Raw genomic sequence first — 17,474 nt, forward strand, 5'->3', positions numbered from 1 at the left:
TTAACACAAAAGTGAAGGGACATCAAATCAGACAGGAGGCTCAGAACACACAGAAGGGATTTTCACATGGCATAATGTTAAACCAGGGAACTACATCAAGCTGCAGATGGCAGAAGTTTTATGGGTTAAGAAAGCAGTTGGGTTTGTCTTCTGTTAATTTCCCTGTGAAGAGCAGAAATAGGCTGCTCCTAGCCAAGAGTCTCTGAGCAGCCCAAGTCGTTACCTTCCCAGGAACTGACCAGCCACCGCTGGCAACAGCACACTGTGGGAACTTGGTCCTGTTCCTTGTCGACTGTGGCCATTCCAGCACCTCAGTGACCAAGCCAGGATACAGCATGGTGGAGCCAAACTCAGCTAACTCAAAATTTAAGATTATAGGAGGTACAAAAGAGGTGGAACAAACTACAAATCTATTCTCTCACCTGTTTACTGTTTAAGATGAAAACAGACAGAAAGGGCTCATGTGTCTGTTTTAGTAGGGAAAAAATGTGTACCATTGGTTTACCTAAATACAGGGAGGTTAAATCAAAAGAATAGTTAATCTGCATAACCCAGACGTGCCTTTAGGCATCTTGCACAATCCAGGCCCTCTCATTAGCGCTGATTGATGCTGAGCGAAACAACAGGGTTTGAAACAAATTAGAACAAAGAGAAAGTAATAACGGAGCACCCTAAAATTCATATAGCCCAAACCAGGCAGTGATCCCATACGGGCTCCATTCGAGGAAGCGATGCACCTTGTGGTTCTCTGTGAAAGGGAGCAATTACATACAGCATCCCCATTGCTTCTGCAGTTGTTGCCAGACTATTGTAGCCTCCTGCAAGGTGTTGTCTTTCACCGGAGCAAACTCCTGTTACCAAATATAGCTGTGGCTTGTTTTGTAATGTTGTTGTTTTCACGCTCTGTCCCACTCCATATGGTGAGGGGGAGGATTGTGCTGGACTTGTGTGCGGCAGAGATGGAGCAGGAAATGTTTCCTCTGCCTTTACATGGCGTTGGGACCCCGTGTCTTGTCAAAAGCTGGTTATTTTGTGCTAATTCTCTTCCGAAGAAGCCTGAACGCCTAAACATGTAAAACCATGTGGCAAACTCCTGCATGAATCACAGGGATATTTGTGGCCTCTGGCTTTCTGAACTGCACTGTGAGTAATCCCGGTTGCTCTTGTCAGTGCTCCTGATGAAACCCATTGCATATGCTCTGAGTAAAGGCCGTCGGAGCCTCCAGCTCGCCTCGGTGTCCCAAAGGAGGCAAAGCCGGGTGTGAAACCTGCCCAAGAGACCTGAGCCCTTGTGAGCTGTGGGCAGGAGCAGGGAGGATGGAGCTGGTGCTCACTGGGACCCACAGCTCAGGAGAGGCCAATGGGGCCCTGGGGCAGAGCCTGGCCATTCCCCAGTCACACACAGACACACAGATAGATAGATACATACATACATATACATATACATACATACATACATACATACATACATACATACATATACACACACACACACACACACACACACACACACACACACACACACACACTCTGCCAGCCCGCCCCCTCCCCATGCCCGTCAGAGGGGCGGCGGCGAGGATTGGCCGGTGGCGGGCGCTGGCCCCGCCCCGCTCCCCCCGCGCCTCAGCCATTTTAGCAGCCGGGGCCGCCGCGGGCTGCGTTCTCCGCCGGCAGCGCCGGGACGTGCGGCCGAGCCGGGCCGGGCTGGGTGAGCGCGGTAACGGCCGGGGAGGGCGGCCAGGGGCGGGGCCCTCCGTTCGAGGGCGGGACGGAGCGAGGCAGGTCCCGGCGTTGCCCCTGGGCAGCACCTGAGGGGAGCGGGGCGCGGGGCTAGCGTTCCCCTCCGGGCCATCCTCCGCCCCCGCCGGGGGTGGGACGCGGCCGCAGCCCGCCCGGGCGGAGGCGGCCGGGTCAGCTGAGGGGAGCCGCGGGAGGTTACGTGGGGTCAGGGCTCTCCCAGGCTCCCTCAGCCGTGGGCTGCAGACGCGCCCGGGCCCGGCACTGGTCTGGGGAGCGGAGCTGGCCCTGGCCGTGGCTGTGGGCGGGGGCTGGCACCGGCGGTTGCCCGGGAGCAGGTGCTGGGAACGCGGGGCGCCTCCGGCCGCGGCCCTCGCGGTGCTCCCCGCGCGGCCCCCCGGAGCTGCCTCCGGTTGCTGCTCCCCGCCTGTGCTGGGGCCCGCCCGCTGCTTCCCGGGAGCCCGGCGCCCCGGCAGCGCCATCGCCTGCCCAGAGCCCCCCCGAGGTGCGGCGGAGGGGGCCGGGCTCGGGTATGGGCTGATGCTGATGTAGCGCAATGTGATTCACCGCTCGGCGCGGCGCACGGGGCACGGCTTGCCGCTTCGCATCATGAGCGCACCTGGTGAAGGAAAGCGAGGGCACTGGTTGATGTTCTGTGCTGTGCCCCTCAGGAAAGCCTCGCCTTGCGGTGCTCTCAAATGCCTTTGAACAGTAGGGCTTTTTTGAGATTTGTCTGAAAAGCGGGTGTATGTGCCCCGTTTTTTCCTGACATAATTGTGTCATATCCGACATTCTTTCCAATGAGGACACTCAATAAATAGAGTTTACATAGTATTTCGGTGTAAATTTAGGGTTGTTGCCTATAAGGTGAATGGGCAGCTGTAGTCCCCGGTGGTTGTAAAAGATTGTCAGGTTAAAGATAACATCTGACCTTCCCTGCTTCCCGTTTCATCTTGGACTGCTGTAGCATACAAATGTGAATACAATACAACATGCTTTGTCATTTACTGCTATATACAAACTTGCATTTATAGCCTTGCACATCTGAAGTGCAAAAACTAGCAAATAAAGCTACAAATAGGCATTAGAATCATCTGATCTTTTTATCTCTTGAATTCTACCTTTTGAATGTGAGATCTGTCACCTCAGACCAACTGCAGTGATTAAAGACATGGCTTTGTTTTGTTTTTGTAAGACATAAGCGTCTTATATTTTAAACAGATAAATCCCAAACCCCGTCTTTGCTCCCAAACAAGAGGCAGAATTAGCAGCGTTCCAGTTACAGAAAGGTTGTTTGGTTTACCTCTGGTTTTCTTTTGCTCTTCACTGGTGGATACCAAGTTTGTGTTTTTAATACAGTTCTACAGAAGCTTAAAATATGTCCCCACAGAAGTTATTTTTAGGAGATACGTGTTTTCACTCACCTCTCATTTCTTTGTATTTGCCAGTTCCCTGTTGTCATAAACTACAGAAGTGCGTTAACTTGCAACAGGCAAGACAGCCGCCACCCCCCGAGAGCCCCGCTCTGGTAAGGTGTTCATGATGTGTTATTGTTTGGGGACTTGCATCTCATGCAGACTTTACTGATGCGTTACCTGAATGCTGTCTGTACCATACCCTGTGTTACCCATCGCCTGCTCATTGAATAATCTGACCTTTACCAGCAGCTATAGAATTTCAGCAGAATAAATTACTGGTGTTCAGCAGGTGACACTGCCTCACACGAGGACTCTGCTTCAGCTCCTTTACAAGACTAGAGAAACCATTCTTGAACAGGCCACTGAGGCAAGGCCTTGGATACAAATACATCCTGAGTGGTGTTAAGATACATATCCAGTAAAACAGATGCAGCCTACTACATTGAGTAAATGAAGGTAATACCCAAATGAAATAGTAAACAGTAGCCTGAGCCAAGTAAACATGCAAAATCTATTGAAGTTAATGATTAATAAATAGAATTGGGTAGCTAACGTGACAAACGAGTGCTTGTTTATAAGTAAGCTGTTCTGAATAAGGAACTGCTTAAGCTAAAAGGAGTTGATTATTAAGGGAAATCCTCATTGTACATGCAAACAAGCGTGTGGTCACTGTGCTTCAGGACATCTATTCTCAGGAGAGAGGGAAGTTTCATCGAAAGAGGGAAGCAATTTCCTGAGAAAATGTAGTTGTGTTCCATTTGTTCCTGGGTGGGGGGGGGTGGTGTTATTTAGATGGTGCAATGTCTTCACACTTGTGGAAGGCACATCTCAAAAGCTGGCTGATTAATTCTCCTGCAGTTCTACAGCACCTAAAGAGTGATTGCCTTGATGTTCGTCATCATTTCACAGTTAGCTTCTCTTCTCCCTGTAACTGGGATTGCTTTCTGTCAGTTACCAGTTGGAAGGTGCTGAGTGGAACAGAATACCTGTACAGAAGGGAAAGCTTAAGAAAGTATTTCTCTTCTGGAATTATTAATACTTTGCTATTGCTTTTTGTCTCCTTGGCTATTTTGGCTGAGGGTGGGTGAGGGAAATCAGGATTGCCCATCATCTTCTGCTGTGTGTTTGTGTGTAACTGTATGTTTGCTCCAAATCTAGAACTCTGTAGATGGGCAGGTAAAAACGAAAGCTGAACACAGCACTAGTTATTTCTTCTGTGGCTGCTTGCTTGCAGAATAATTGCACTGAAAGTAAAGCGCACACTGGAAGTGGTGTAGCAGGTTCCTGTAATGATCTGTGGTGGACACAAAGCCTGTCAGCACCAAGGCCCTTATCACAGATGGGTGTTTGTGGTCTGGGTGGTGGATGCGGAGAACCTTGCCTCAATCCTGGACATGCTGGATCTGTGAGAGCTTTCACTTGCTTTATATGGATGTGAACTAAAACTCAGCGTGTGGAGTAAGGCTTGTGCTTGCAAAGAGGAAGAGCTCTGGCCAGCTGCCAGAGCTGCCTGGGAGATTCAGTGGTTTCAGTTTTGGTTTTGCAGTAGGTACCTGGTGTGATTCACATCGAGCCACTTGGCCAAGAGCAGCAGAAGTAACTGGACATAACTTAAGCGACAGCAAGTCTGCTTTCCTTGCCCCACTTCTTACAGCTATCAGTTCTTGCCTAATATGCATATAAAGTGTACTTGTAATCAAGGTATTGCTTTAATCTTGTGCCAAATGTGCACAGCATTATTTACCCAACAGTGTGTGAGACACAGGTTAGGAATGAGTTGTGGGGGTGGCAAATCCTTACCCTGTTGTTGTTGCCCTGCATAGAAAGCCTTTCTACTATTTGGGCTACCATGCTACTTCAGAGCTGTGCTGCCATAGCTCATAGTAGCTCTGGAGTCAGGACTAAACTTGGCGCTGGCTTGAACTTGATCTTCTGCAGAGGTTAGATACAAGGAGTGTGTGAGTGAGGCGTGGTGGTACAAGTGGCTGCGGAGTTATTTTGCATTTTAAGATGATCCCAAATATAGTAGAAAACTCAGAGGGCACATTGAACCATTTTTCAGCAAGGAAATAAATAGCACAGGCTGCCTTGGGAAATGGAGGAGCAGAACAAGTAAGAAAAGGTGACTGTGGGCTTGGGGCTGGGAGGGATGGGAAGTGTTTGCCTTCAGCCAGCATCGTGCCAGGATGTCAGTTTGTGTCGTGGGAGATTTGGTGTTTTAAAGTTTGTGAGTTGCTGTTGATGGAAGCAAAGTTGGAGCTAATGCCACTGCATCTAAGAGTCAGATATTTGCTTTGCTTTTGGGTTAATAGCTGTGCAGTGTGGAGGACGTGAGGAATTGCTTCCTTCTCTGCTTTAGATATTGCTAAACACTTGGAGTTAGCACTGAAATCAGAGAGTACTTTTCACCTCAGTAAAGTGGTTTGTAAGGAATCTTAGATACTGAGAAAATACCTTTATTCCCCACCTCCTGTATTTAAACTTTGTGTGTTTTTCATAGTAGAGTTAATGCCAAATCAGTGGATATTGTGCAGCTGAGAGCTCACTGGGCTTCAACGTGAGGTATCTTTATCTCCAAGGCAGAGATAAAGTGATCCACCAATTATAAGATTTAAGAGTCTTGGATTTACAGTGATCCAAGGTGGATCCTTGGTTATCACTTTAAAGCCAAGACTCTTAAATCCATGATACTTGAATACCACTGTTGTTCAGTGAGAGCAGAACTAATGATCTAGGATTTCCTTGAGTGTATATGGATGTGACTATTGATTCGCAAGAGTGTGTTCCTGCTTCATCAGTTCAGCATCTTTTTCTAAAAGCACATTTGTAACTTCCCTATTAGATAATAGATTATTTGCTTTTGAATTCTTATTATACATTCATTGCTCTGCCAGTAGCAGCTGTTCAGTGTCAGAAACTGGAGCTGAATACCTGTGAATGCATCTGTTCTACCTTAAACTGTGCAACGATGCTGCAGCTCAGCTCATGATTTTTGCTTATCACTTCTGTTGGTGTGCAGGGAAAATGCCTGTATCTCCATACACTGATAATGGGGAATATTTTATAGCATAGGAGTATAATGGCAGTTAGAATATTAACATATATATCAATTAAAAAATACCTAAGTATGCTTGAAAGCCTGTGAGACTAGAAACAGGTTGACGTGACAAGGACACCCTTAACATAGCACGTTACATTCCAGTACCTGTGCTCTTCAAATCTGTACTAATTAAAGACTTTTACATTATGATTTTAATAACTCTGAAGTGGTGTTTTGTTTTAACTCTCCTGACTGTAGAAAAAGAGATGGAGAGTAATGCCGGGGCAGTTACAGAAATGCCCAGAGGATTTCTTTGAAGAATTATTTATCATGTAAAAATGCCTCTTAATGGCATGTTTAGCCTACCCCACTGTGCTTCTGTTAGAGTATAAGCATGGCCAACATGCAAAACCATTTTAACATACAGCTAATGGTTATGTTTTGCAAAATCACTTGTTAGATCTGTACAGCAGACCTGGTTTATGTTTGGTTTTAACTATTTTATGCCACTGTGCAGCCCATTTAAAGGGAAAATGGTATCAGTACAGCTTTATGTGTGACTTACATTCTAGGAGACACAACAGTAGGTTCAGGTAACGTGAAAAGATGGTTATTGTGCATTTTCTGAACCACTGTTATACACGCTATGAGATACAGGACATTCTGAACTACTTCTTAACTGAGGTTTTCCTCTCTATGTGCAGTTACTCAGTTCCAACTACAGTTACCAGGTAGAGGTCTGGTTTATAAAACTGCTTGTTTGTGTGTTTGCAGAGTAGCTTTAGAACAGGAACTGCAGTGGTGACAGTCCCTTTAGCTGAGGTTCTTAATGAACATTGCTCTTGCACAGCAGCCCCAGCACACGTGTGCAAGGCAGGGCTCGGGGAGCAGTGGTGCCTGTTGCATACCCCTGTGTGATTCCACATCTCTGGACTGCAGTGATTTGGCTTAGCAGGGGCTGAGCAGTCAAACACCTTCATTCCCATGCTGGAATTTTTGACCTTTAAACAATGCAACTCAAATGCGTCAAGCATGCGTGTGCTGCTGTGCGTTTCTTAACTTTCTACCGTTCCCAAAGAGTTGTGTTTTCAGCCGTGCCTCTACTCAAGAGACCCTTCCCACTTCTGCAGTTGTTACATCCCTTACACACCACCTACTCAGCTCCATCGTCAGAAATGGAGAGTGACCCATACAATAACTGAATATCTGTCCTTGGTAAGTGACCCTTAACCTTTTTTAAGGGCCTTGCTTCATAGAATCAGAGAATGGTTTGGGTTGGAAAGGACCTTAAAGCTCATCCAGTTCCAGCCCCTGCCACGGGCAGGGCCACCTTCCACTGGAGCAGCTTGCTCCAAGCCCCTGTGTCCAACCTGGCCTTGAACACTGCCAGGGTTTACACTAATCCTGCTCATACAAAAAGTAGAAAAATATCAGCATAGAGAAGAACTGAATAAATTATAATATTAAGTATGTTGCACCACGAAGAGATTCTGCTCAGTCAGCAGTTTATGAGCATGTTCTGGTTTGTATTTCCCAATTCAGTTGCTTGGAAAAGAAATAAAAACCAAACAAAGGGTTTGTGCAGAGCACATGTGTGCCCTGAGGCATTTCTTGGTTACATCTCACAGTGAGAACAAAGGTAACACTAGCGTTCAGTTTGCCTTTACAGCCAGAAGTGTTTCAAAGTGTGAGCTTTCCCCTCAGTTGCACAGATGCTTTTACAGACGGAAGCACTGTCATGCTGTTACATCCGATAGCTTTTCCTGGGATTATTTTCCAACATGCTCATTTCTGGCTGTAGACCCCACAGGCCCCAGCTATAGAAAGCCAGAGGGGCTGACTCTGGCCTCTAGTGCAAGGCAGTTCCTGCCCTGAGCCTGCTGTAGGCACTGGAGAGAGCCCACTGTTCCTCCTTGGATCATGTCTCTGCTCTCCACAGCATCACTTGGACATGGCTCTTTACTCCTGTAATTGAATTTTTTATATCAGCCACTCAGCTCTAACATGCAGACTTATTCCTTGGTTCAGGATAACAGGTACTGGTGAGCCTGAAACTAACGTCAACCTCGCACTGGTCTTCTAAAGAGCAGGCTAAAGCTGTGCTACATCCAGCTTACTTGGATCAATAGCAAGTTTCATTAACAACAGTATTTGCTAAAACGAACTTTCCCCAAATAAAACCCTCCTATTTCGTGTGCATGCAGTGATTGCTCAGCTGGGGACAGGCTGAGTTGGTATTTTAAACAAGTGTCAAAGAGTTTTGTAAGTTTTATGTCCATTTCTGTACACCAGCAGCCACCTGCACAACTTGAACCAAGAAGTCTACTAAGAAAGTGGTGTTTAAGAGAAACATCAGACTGTAAATAGTGAGTGTGTATCTAATGCTTTGCAATGTCAGTTCCTCACATTCAGTGAAGCATGAGGAGCATTCACTGTCTTGTCAAGTCGGATACTACAAAACGTTTGCTGTAACTTCATGCAGTGTTGCAGTTTGCACTTCTGCACTGCTTTATGGCAGGGGGCACATACAGCTGAAGGAGTCCACATTTAAATGAGTGCAGCCATCCTTGTCCTGTTGACTTTGCATGGCTGGGTGAAGCTGGTGGTACAAAGAACTTGTATTGTGATACTTGTTGGTAACAGGATGCAAGTATCCTGCTGGAGAGAAAAAACACCAAATTGATCTAGCTGGTCAGAATTGCTGTAACTCTTCATGTGGCCCAAGCAACGTGTCAGATGCGTTGTTTCTTCGTCTCCAGTAGTCGTACATCTTCTGAAAAGACTTCACTAAGTTCAGCTTACCTGAAGGATATGATAAGCAGAACACACAGTGAGTCATTCTCAACAAGTGTTTTGTCTTGGAAGCTGCTCAACTGTAGCTTATGAAATGTCCCTTCTTCAGCTGTGCCAGTTGAGTCTGACAAGCTGGAAGCTGCATATCGCTGTACACTGCATGCTGGCTCATAGCAAAAGCCAGGGATTTATGAAATGAGGACATTCGTTTCATAGCTGAAACTGTTAACCCAGTAGTCAGCTGCTGTTTCCTGTGCCACACAGCCACTGGGTTAGGAAGAGTATGAACTCCTGACCTTCAGTAAATCACAAATTGTGCCTGTTAAAATATTTTGGAATATATAAAATCTGTAATAAATTTTTCAAAGGACCTTTTGGTGTTTAGGAATAGGGTCTGGGCCTTCTTTTTGGGCTTCCAATAAAGTGCATTAGTTACCACACTGCAGCTTCGATGTGCCTTTCTCCTAACACTCACTTCCATGCACACACCAAGCGCGCAGAAGCTGCAGTCAGTGCTCACTCACTGGCTTCTGGCAAAAGGGAGGGGACAGACTGGGGCAGCAGAAGATGGGTGGAGGTTATTTCTGGCGGCAGCAGCAGCTCTGATGCTGGTAGCTCCCTTTTATGCTTGTTTAAAGTTCTTACAAAGCTACAACATAGAGGTGCAAGTAGTTTTGTGTCACTGAACTGGATTGAGGTGACCGCTTCCTCCCTTGCACTGGTGCCTGTGGGACTGAGTAGGGACCTGCAGCAGACAACTGGCTGAACTTAAAGGTTGACTGGCTGCCTGCAAGCTTTGCAGCCCAAGGGCATAAAGTGGCATCACTGCAGTCCGGGTTTGCATCAAGTTAGCTGCCATGAACCTGAACTTGAAGACTCTGATAGAGAGCCAGCAGTCTTGCTGCACTGTTTTCACTCCTTCGTTGGAGCCTCCATTACACTGCATCATGTTTATGACAATAAATTTGCTCAAGTTGTGTTATATCTTAAAAGTTGCTTTAAGTTCTGATTTCTCTAATCTCTTTTCTGTTCTTAGTATGGCGCTTTTGGGGGCTTTTTTGCACAATGAAAACATACACACTAAAAGAATAACAATACTGTGTAGGTAAGGGGTAGTTTTATAGCAGTATATACATGTAGCTTTGTGTGTTACACAGAAGAGTTGAGACAGTATATCTGCAACTAGTGGTAATGTCAAACAACAACAAAGTGATACAGCAATAGAAGGGAAAAATGAAAAGCGGCAAGAGATTCTGGTTTGTGGTGCCTGTGGTCATCCTGCACGAGGCACAGAAGTGGGAAGTGGGACTGGAGTAGGTTCTGTCCATAGCAGCCCATTAGTTTGTCATTTTGTACATTACTTTCCATGAAGACAGCTGTGTATACAGCTGATTCATGCTGTGTAAATACACACTATAACGCAATACTGAGTTTGATAGCCTTGTTTTTGTGCTTTTGGTAGATAGATGTGTTTAGTTTTCATTACGAAATAGGGATTCTGTTTATTTCATAAGCATGCAGATAGTTTTGCATTTTTATGAGCTCCTCTGTTTGAACAGCGTGTTCAAAAGTGCTTTCATTATGAAATGTATCACCGCAGGGAAGAGGAACAACTGGAAGGTGAAACTAAGCTTGCTGCAGGGTGAGAAGGTGGGAGCTGGAAAAGGGATCAGGGCAAGAACTGGCCTCAGAAAATCACAGAGAGCATCCTGCTCATGAAGTACTGACAGCCCCAGAGTGGCACCTCTGAATGCTCAAAGGTGGTTTGATGAATGATGATCTCATACACAGAATGCTCAGAAACAAGTGGAAGGTTCTTCCCAGCTCAGATTACCTGATGACAGAGGATGGCGAACAGCCTGTACTCTTCCTCCCCCCCCTCCCCAGTGTGAGAACATTGCAGTTACTCAGGTACAACATACAACCACGTAAAAAGTTTCTGTTTGGAAAATGTTGCTGTTTCCCCACCTTTCTGAGATGTGATCTGTGCCCAGACACGATGCAAATGTAAAGGGGGGTGTTTGACCTTACTCTCTGAGAGGGTGAGATAAGGATAAGGTTTCTGTGGGTAAGGTTTCTGGTGGCTGTTTCTCTAAGGTAATTCATTGGTGTGCCTCAGAGTGGTTTAATAAATTTGTTCCATATTACCTCTTGCTTTGTAAGTTTGCCTTTTCTTAAAGGAACAAATTAAATTACATCTATCTTTTTTATTACTAACCATATACTGCTGTGTGATACACGGTGTCATACTCAGGATGTTTCTGTCCCTTTTTCAGAGCAGAAAAGTTACTAAAAATAAGCTAAATGGTCAACAGCATCAGTTTCCTCTTCGTGTTTCCTTCAGAGTTTTACATCTAAGACCACTTTACTGTCTGTATAGTCTATACGGATTCCTTCTTCTGCAGCTGCTACTGTGACTCATGCTTTATTCATACTAAAGGTGATCTGGTTACCTAAATAGCAAGTTGTGCCATCCTGCCCCTCGAGTTGTAGCATTGTGGCTTGCTGCAAACGGTCACACGCTTTTTTTATGTCTCTGGGCCGCCAGGGCTTGAACGAATTCCTTTCAGGAAGCTGCGGGCTGTGTTGGTGCAGGGCTGTTCTGTGCTGGCATGTTCCGCTCCAGGGGAGGATCAGGCATGATCGTGATTACGCAGTTCCACACCTCCTTGATTTGGTCTCGCTCTGGGCTCTCTCTGTTCTCAGCGTGGGCTTTGAGCACGGGATGCTGTGACCCAGTCCTGTGAACGTGTCCTCCGTGTTCTGCAGAAGCTCATTGGCTATTTTGGGCTAAGAACAGCAAAAGCTGCCTGAAACTGCCTGTACACCTTCAGCATGTCGGTGCCTGTAAATGAGTGTGATAAATGTGCGTGCATGGGTATTGTGGGTGGTAAAGTTCAAAACGTCGCTGTTCAAAACTGTCTTGGAGGTCCTTTATTTTTCTCCATTTTGTTAACTTCTCTAAGGATTGTGCCCATTTCTGCCTGGTTTCTACCCGGTTCTCCTGTCTCAGTATAAATTCCTGTGTTCCAATTACTTTTGCGTTGTTCTGCTTTGGTGGTGTTACACTGCTCTGAAGACTGAGCTGTTAAAACTTGAATGTGCATTTTGCCTTATGGGAGAAAATGTACTGAAACTCTCTTGGTCGTCTCAGTACCTCTCTGAAGTGCAGGTGAAGTCCAAGAACTGTTATAATCTAGTAATCCAGTAAAAGTTTAGAGTTGCAGCATGAAGTAAAGCTGCAGTATGAAGTTGCAGCATGAAGTTGTGGTATGAAACACTGTCTTAGCGAACTCTCTATCTGGGAAATCCCAGTGTGGATCTAGAGATGAGAGACATCTACAGATGCATCTAGGTATGTTTGGCTAGAAAGGGATAGGGCAGGGTCACCATGAAGCAAGCAAGAGACTTTTGCATTAAGACCATCATAAATTTGAGTTCCTTAAACATACAGAAGCCATGCTCACTGTTTCACTGGGGAAGATTGTGCTTGTGCAGAGGATGGATCCACTTGCTCCCAATGCTCCTCGGTTTTATTGACTCCAAAACTGTTTTCGTTACACAGTGAAAACGAAAACCAGAGCTGGCTCATGCTGGAAACCTCAGGGGCCGCCAGCTCAAATGGCCATGGGTGGGAACAGTTTTCTTACTCCTGTTTCCTAAGAGCACGCCCAGTTCTGTCTGTCAGAACATCTGCAAGGATGGAGTTTCTCCAGATGGCAAACCAGAAAGCCCGGTGCTTTCTGCTTAGTCACAAAGAAGGGAGGAATTTGCATTTGGATGTGAGCTCCGAGGAGGACAGGGAATGTGTGTTCCCAGCAGCGCTGCTCCTCCTGCTGACTGACCGCACGGAACTTGGAAAAGCCTGAAAGGCCTTGGGAGAGCACCCTCCGCAGCCCACAGGACCCTTCTGGGTAGGCAAAACCCTGCTAATGCACTACACCAGGAGGAACATTTACTTCTCCTCCCTCTGCCCCCTTTAAGCATATGATGAATTTCACTGCCTAAACTATGACCAGTACCGGAGATCAGAGCAACAGAATGCACCTGATGAGAGACAGTGGAGGTTTCTGAAAGCAGTAAATACACAACTGGTGGCAGAATTTCCCATCAAAATGAAAGCTGAAGAGACAGTCGGGTTTCCTGAAGTCAGAGCATAGTATTTAGAGCTCTGGCCTGTTAAATTACGCAAGAGTTGCTTTTGGCAAGACGTAAAAAGCAGTATGTAATCACAGGGAAAGGGAGAGGTTGCTGGAGTCCATTATTGTGTCTGGATTTCAGTAGAGCACGGGAGGTTAATGTTACTGGACTTTCTCAATAGAGCATTAAGAGGGATTATGATGATCTTTGTCATTACTCTGCATGTTTGCTTGCTGGACTGGATCTGCGCTCATGCACTTTAACATTTTACTGCTTGAGCTGCTCCTTTCACTAAAGGTTATTACAGAGCAACGCTGCCAGATTTCAGGAAATCTATAAATAAAGGAAGTAGCTTTTAATGACCGGCTGTCCTGTGCTCATGTTACTGAGCTTTGCTCGGATGAATCCGTCAGCCGAATCCTATTTGAAAAGGAATTATTCAGTGTTTACCTTCCCCTCACGTTTGTTCTTATGCAGTAATAATTCATGTTACTATTTCATTTTATATTGGGAACACCATTTTACTTTTCAGTATTTCTCATGCGTCACCATGAAAGCACACCCAATTCCTCCTTGGTCATGCTGTCCAGATGTTTGGAAACATAACAGACTTAAGGCCAGGAAACAAGCACTGATGTTTAATCTACGCAGCCAGGGTAACGTCATTAATGAAGTTTTTTGCTTTGTTGAGTGTTTTCCAAGCCGAATACCATGGCTTGATCAGAGTCTGAACTTGAATGCACGCACTCCAGGCATCAGTGAAGCAGTTGCATCCAAAAGGCATAAGCATAAATACAGCATCTCTGGATAAATTCTGAAAAACTTCCACCCAGGGAGATTATCTCCTATAATCCACCTTCACTTGCAAAACAAAAAGCACCCAATGTCCTCATTTCCTTATGCTGTGAAAGGATGTTGTTGACATGATTATCATAAGCAATGGATAATAACATAAGAGGGGAGTTGAGCACCCTAATTGTTAAACAGCCTGTTGTCCATGCATATGTGCCTAATCATAGAACGGTTTGGGTTGGAAAGGACCTTAAGCTCATCCAGTTCCAACCCCGTGCCATGGGCAGGGATGCCTCACACTAGACTACGTCACCCAAGGCTGGTTAAGTTGGAAATAGATAAAAATGAATGGTCACAAGACTCAGGGAGGCACCTAGCAGGTAGCTTGTGTAGCTGCAGTACCCCCATCATGTGCTCGTTAGTAGTACAGAACCATCTGACTTGGAAGACTGTAAAGCACTGTACATCAGTTATGTACTTCTGAAAATGCAGGGAAAAGAGAGTTCCTAACTCCTGTCCTAAGAAAACAGTTTCTGTTAAGAAACCAGCTTTGAAGTCCTGCTTTATATCAGATGTGTTCCAATTAGGAGACAGATGCAAAGTCTTAGAGATAATGCATTCATTGCTGAGTGCAGTGAAATGGGGGCATAGTTTCAGAAGTTACCTGAAAGAAGTAACCCTTTCAGTGCTTGCAGGCAAGAACAACCTTATGGAAGAGGTGGCAAATAGGGCTTTGTAGGTCTCAAACTGATCTGATCTTCTCAACTGTGTAATTCAGCGGCCTTAGGAGAGACTTCTACTTTGGTATTTTTGCAAAGCAGTTTACTACTGAGGAAGAAGCAGGAAATTAAAAGAGGATGAGAACATAAATCTTGCTTGTTGGGCCATCAGGGCCCAGCCTCTCCATTGCAGAATGGTTGTGTAGCTGAACACACCACTAGTCAGGTGGTCCATCCTTATTACCTGTGGGAGGATGATAAATCCTTATTTGAGTGTTTACTCAGCTTTTGCTGGAGACCCTCCATGACCACATAGCCTCTAAACTTTGTCCTTCACCACGCTGCTTGCCTTCTCATGGGCTTGTTTCAAAAAGCTGGGTGGCAGCTGTACAGTCGCTATCTCTGCTGTTGAGACACGGGCCATACTGCATGGTGAGACTGGGGTATGTATTGAGGGGATCAGGCTGAAACACTTCTTTATTAGAAGTATATAGAAGATGCATTTTCCTTCTGGATTTTTGTGCCCTTTGTCCCAAGTGTATTTTGTAGCTGGTGGAGTTTTGATGTAGTATCAGTGTTTTTCAGATGCTGATTTTCTCCCCTCCTCTGAAACCGCCTGTCCAAGGCACCTCCTTACCATGTTCATGAGCTAAAATGCCAATGAAACAAAAGGATGCTGCTCCCTTCCTTCCCTCACCACAGAAGTGTTGGAACAGCTGAATTTGCTGTTAGTTACAGTGGCTGCTACCACTCACAATCCCGTAGCATAAATTGGATTGACTTGAAGCCTTGTGTGCCTTAGGCTTTTAATCAGATTACAGCATAACCAGCACAGTTTGAGTGCAGGCTTGTGAGAGAGGGAGCGTTGGAGTCAATGAGCCTCAAGTATTTACAGTGGAGATCCGGGGTGGAATTTACTGAGACAAAAGTAACAGAGGTGGATCTGGAGGAAATCCCTTCCCAGGTCAGTGTGTGCTCACTGGGCAGCTTTCACTTGTGCAATCCTGCCTTGGCCTTTTACGTTTCGTGCCTTTAGGGCACACAAACAGCTCTTACCCTTCATCAAATATTTGCTTGCCCTGATGGTGCAAGATCAGGGGAGAAAGTTTCACACCAGTCTGTTAGGTCATTGAGAAATCCTGGCTAAGCCTGGCTGCTCCGGTTTCTGCTGCAGGTTGTTACAGCAGTAGGTGTGTGACACCTGACACAAATGCATTGCCTTTTCCCTGACTGACATAAAGTGCATGTATGTTCTGAGGTAATAAAACAGAAGTGGAGAATACAAAGAACAACAACAGTCTTTTTATTGAGAGCAATACTAAATCTGATCTCTGCTGTAAAACATTGTATTAACTACTTCAGCAGCAGCAATAAGAGAAACAAGATTTCCTACTTGTGGGTTTGATATTTTGCACAGAATATATACATATTTAAACAGGAATCCTTGATTTCTCTCAGCATCCACTGTATGTGACCTGCCCCTCTCCCTGATTGTTGGGACACAGTATTTAAGCTGTACAGACACAGTAAAGCTCTTAAAAGCTCTCAGGCTTTGAGCTGGTATTGCACGGGTAGAGTGCAGAAGTACTTCTGAAACCTGCTGGTGTTTGATCAGATTTACCTCTGAGTTTTCACTGCTCTTTAACATTCAGAATTGTGTGAGAGGAAAATATGTGGCAATCTGCCCGCAGAAAGGAACAAACCCCGGACCTCGTGTCCTTTCTTTTCTCCCATGAGTAACTTGCATTAAGAATGACAGAGTTTGTTTTCTCAAATGCACTGACGTGATGCAAGAACTGAATCATTTCCCTTGGTTTTGCTTTTTTTCGGTGTGTCCAACCCCAAAAGAGCTGCAGTTTGCCACAAGATTCTTCTAACTCTTACTGCTCTTTAGTCACAGGCTTCTCATCTCTGGCAATCTGGAAAGCCAAAACGTGCAGAGAGCCCGGCGGTACACACTTGCTGTGTTTGAACTTGCTGCCTCTTCCTGGCAAGGGGGTATTTCTGTCTGATTCTCATTTCTGTTTGGAATCCTGGCTTCTTTCAGTGCCAGCACTGGAACCAATCCAGGACTACTAGGAACTGACTGAACTCCCTTCCAAACACTGACTGTAACTAACAACCTGTGTACTTACTCAGGTCACTCACGGGTTGTTTTCACGGTGTAGCACCACCTTTCCACTTACAGGTTATGAACACTTACTGTGGTTTCCAGAACGTTTGGATCTGCCTGAATGCTGGAAAACTTCCGGAAATAGCTGTTCCTTGTTCATACCGGATTGTTTTGGAAGATCCCAGAACTTCCTGAAAGGAGTCAGCCCTGAGCACTTATGCTAAAGCCAGAACTGCGTCTCCATCTAAAGTTGGCAGGCGCTCGGCTGCAGGGGAACCGGGACTTCCTCCGGTGGCGTTTTTAAATGAAGCAGCTTCTTCTTGTTCTGCACATGCAGGTTTTGTTCACAAAGCAGGATGCGATGCTACCCTGTCAGGAGGTGGAGCCCTGCCGGCTCCAGTGGCATCTGTCTCACCATCCTAACACCACGAAAACCTGTTTCCAAAGGTGCAATAAATGAAGTCAATAGAAAAAGAAGTGTGTTTTCTTCTAACGCTGTTACACAGTGAATGGGATCCTTGGCAAGCTTTTTGTCACAAGAGGAAGGACAATAAACACTGCTATTTGTGTACTTCCAGTATTAAACCGTTACAAGTGCTTTGGGCTTTGGCTAATTTAAACCTTTCCTAGCAAAGATCACTGGCTGCCTTCTTAAAGTTCAGCTGCAAAGGGTGAGGTTTTCAGGTGCAGGTACTTGAGTTACACTCAGAAATTCTAGTAGT

The 17,474-nt window shown here is 45.6% G+C and overlaps 1 protein-coding gene across 2 annotated transcripts in view; it reads left to right on the forward strand.

The window, feature by feature from the left end:
- The first annotated feature begins 3,185 nt into the window (after positions 1–3,185).
- Positions 3,186–17,474, forward strand: part of ACSL4 (acyl-CoA synthetase long chain family member 4) — a 28,235-nt gene continuing 13,946 nt past the window's right edge. For both annotated transcript variants that reach the window (XM_061361876.1, XM_061361875.1), the window contains exon 1: positions 3,186–3,265. The gene's annotated coding sequence lies outside the window, so the exon portion shown is untranslated. The remainder of the gene's footprint in view (positions 3,266–17,474) is intronic.

Source organism: Neopsephotus bourkii, unplaced genomic scaffold (assembly GCF_033783945.1).
Source record: "Neopsephotus bourkii isolate Nb327-2 ecotype Australia unplaced genomic scaffold, CSIRO-AGI_Nbou_v1 NB_1067, whole genome shotgun sequence".
Lineage (NCBI taxonomy): Eukaryota > Metazoa > Chordata > Aves > Psittaciformes > Psittacidae > Neopsephotus > Neopsephotus bourkii.